Here is a 3,408-nt window from a genome sequence, read left to right as displayed (position 1 = left end):
GGGGCCGTGGCAGGAGAGGAATCTCAGGCAGGGAAATGGAAAGCTTCCAGAAGAGCATCTGGGGCCAGGACCATCCTAACTGGCCAGCAGGCACCAAGTCGGCCTACGTGCTGTCGCTGGTGTGGCTCCACAGCCCTTCCTCTAGGCTTGCAAGTGCTTGTACATATTCAGGTGTTTTACCTGGAAAGGGTGGGAAGAGTTCAGCTGCAGCAGGACTCGGGCTCAGCTCACATTTACTCACAGACGCCTCGACACAGTTCCCCAGCTTTGCAATGAGGATGCTCCTTGTGGGGGGGGAGCGCTGCTGACTTCATGGGAGACGATTTCCCACCTCTGACCAACTTAAGAATTTTTTACCACTGGAGCTAGTGCCCTGATACGATTTTCCTCTGTATAACTGGTGGGTTCTGTTTTTTTTTTTTTCTTTTTTTCTTTTTGGTTCAAGGTAGATTTTATTTATTCCTCTTTTTTTAAATTTGGAGATATAAACATGGAAATAATGCATTAATATAAAGACATCTATGTGAAGGGAAAACTTTTATTCTGTTTTATTTTATTAAATGTTATTTATATATTTTTAATTTTTAAAAAATTATTTATTTCTTTTATACAGCAGGTTCTTATTGGATATCAATTTTATACATATAAGTGTGCACATGTGAATCCCAGTCTCCCAATTCATCCCACCACCACCCTCACATGGTGTTCCCCCCTTGGTGTCCATATGTTTGTTCTCTACATCTGTGTCTCTATCTCTGCCCTGCAAACCGGTTCATCTGTATCATTTTTCTAGGTTCCACATATATGCATTAATATACAATATTTGTTTTTCTCTTTCTGACTTACTTCACTCCGTATGACAGTCTCTAGATCCATCAAGGTCTCTACAAATGACCCAATTTCATTCCTATGTATGGCTGTGTAATATTCCATTGTATATAAGTACCACATCTTTATCCATTCGTCTGTCTGTGGGCACTTAGGTTGCTTTCATTACCTGGCTATTGTAAATAGTGCTGCAATGAACACTGTGTTGAATGTGTCTTTTTGATTTATGGTTTTCTCTGGGTATATGCCCAGTAGTGGGATTGCTGGATTATATGGTAATTCTATTTTTAGTTTTTTAAGGAACCTCCATACTGTTCTCCATAGAGACTGTATCGATTTACATTCCCAACAATAGTGGAAGAAGGTTCCTTTTCTCCACACCCTCTCCAGCATTTGTTGTTTGTAGATTTTCTGATGATGTGACGTGATACCTCATTGTAGTTTCGATTTCCATTTCTCTAATAATTAGTGATGTTGAGCAGATTTTCATGTGCGTACTGGCCATCTCTATGTCTTCTTGGAAGAAATGTCTATTTAGATCTTCCATTTTTGTATCGGGTTGTTTGGTTTATTAATATTGAGCTGCATGAGCTGTTTATATATATTGGAGATTAATCATTTGTCCATTGATTCGTTTGCAAATATTTTCTGCCATTCTGAGGGTTGTCTTTTTGTCTTGTTTGAAGTTTCCTTTGCTTTTCAAAAGCTTTTACGTTTCATTAGGTCCCATCTGTTTAGTTTTCTTTTTTATTTCATTACTATAGGAGGTGGATCAAAAAAGATCTTGCTGTGATTTATGTCAGAGTATCCTTCGTAAGTTTTCCTCTCAGAGTTTTATACTGTCCGGTCTTACATTAAGGTCTCTAATCCATTTTGAATATATATTTTATGTATGGTGTTGGGGAGTGTTCTAACTTCATTCTTTTAAATGTAGCTGTCCATATTTCCCAGCACCAATGATTGAAGAGACTGTCTTATCTCCATTGTATAGTCTTGCCTCCTTTGTCATAGATTAGTTGACCATAGGTGTGTAGGTTTATCCTTGGGCTTTCTTTTTTTTTTTTTTTTCCTTTTACACGTTTATTGGAGTATAATTGCTTTACAATGGAGTGTTCGTTTCTGCTTTATAACAAAGTGAATCAGCTATACATATACAAATATCACCAGATCCCCTCCCTCTTGCATCTCCCTCCCACACTCCATATCCCACCCCTTTATGTGGTCACAAAGCACCGAGCTGATCTCCCTGTTCTATGTGGCTGCTTCCCAGTAGCTATCGGTGTTACATTTGGTAATGTATTTATGTCCATGCCACTCTCTCACTTCGTCCCAGCTTACCCATCCCCCTTCCGGTGTCCTCAACTCCTTTCTCTATCTCTGTGTCCTTAATCCTGTCCTGCCACTAGGTTCTTCAAAATCTTTTTTTTTTTCTTCATTAGATTCCGTATATCTCTGTTAACATACAGTATTTGTTTTTCCCTTTCTGACTTACTTCACTGTGTAGGACAGATTCTAAGTCCATCCACCTCAGTACAATTAACTCAGTTTTGCTTCTTTTTATGGCTGAGTAATATTCCATTGTATATATGTGCCAGATCTTCTTTATCCATTCATCTGTCGATGGACACTTACGTTGCTTCCATGTCCTGGCTAATGCAAATAGAGCTGCAATGAACATTTTTGTACATAACTCTTTGAATTATGGTTTTCGCAAGGCAAATGCCCAGTAGTTGGATTGTTGTGTCGTATGGTACTTCTATTGTTAGTTATTTAAAGGAACCTCCGTACAGTTCTCCCTAGTGCCCATATCAATTTAAATTCCCACCCACAGTGCAAATTTGTTCCCTTTTCTCCAATAAAGGCCTCTCCAGCATTTATTGTTTTGTAGATTTTTTTGATGATTGCCACTCTGACTGCTGTGAGGTGATACCTCATGGTAGTTTTGATTTGCATTTCTCTAATGATTAGTGATGTTCAGCATCCTTTCATGTGTTTCTTGGTAATCTGTATATCTTCTTTGGAGAAATGTCTATTTAGGTCTTCTGCCCTTTTTTGGATTGGGTTGTTTGTTTTTGTGATATTGAGCTACATGTGGTGCTTGTAAAGTTTGGAGATTAATCCTTTGTCAATTGCTTCATTTGAAAATATTTTCTCCCATTCTGAGGGTTGTTTTTGCATCTTGTTTATGTTTTCCTGTACTGTGTAAAAGCTTTTAAGTTTCATTAGGTCCCATTTGTTGATTTCTGTTTTTATTTCCATTTCTCTAGGAGGTGGGTCAAAAAGGAACTTGCTGTGATTTATGTCATAGAGTGTTCTGCCTATGGTTTCCTCTAAGTGTTTTATAATGTCTGGTCTTATATTTAGATCTCTAATCAACTTAGAGTTTATTTTTGTGTATGGTGTTATGGAGTGTTCTAATTTCATTCTTATATGTGTAGTGGTCCAGTTTTCCCAGCACCAATTACTGAAGAGACTGTCTTTTCTCCATTGTATATCCTTAGCTCCTTTGTCATAGATGAGATAGCCATAGGTATGTAGGTTTATCTCTGGGCTTTTTGTCCTGTTCCATTGATCTGTGTT

Source organism: Mesoplodon densirostris, unplaced genomic scaffold (genome assembly GCF_025265405.1).
Source record: "Mesoplodon densirostris isolate mMesDen1 unplaced genomic scaffold, mMesDen1 primary haplotype scaffold_37, whole genome shotgun sequence".
NCBI classification, from domain to species: Eukaryota; Metazoa; Chordata; class Mammalia; order Artiodactyla; family Ziphiidae; genus Mesoplodon; species Mesoplodon densirostris.
Note: the sequence above shows the minus strand (reverse complement) of the source record.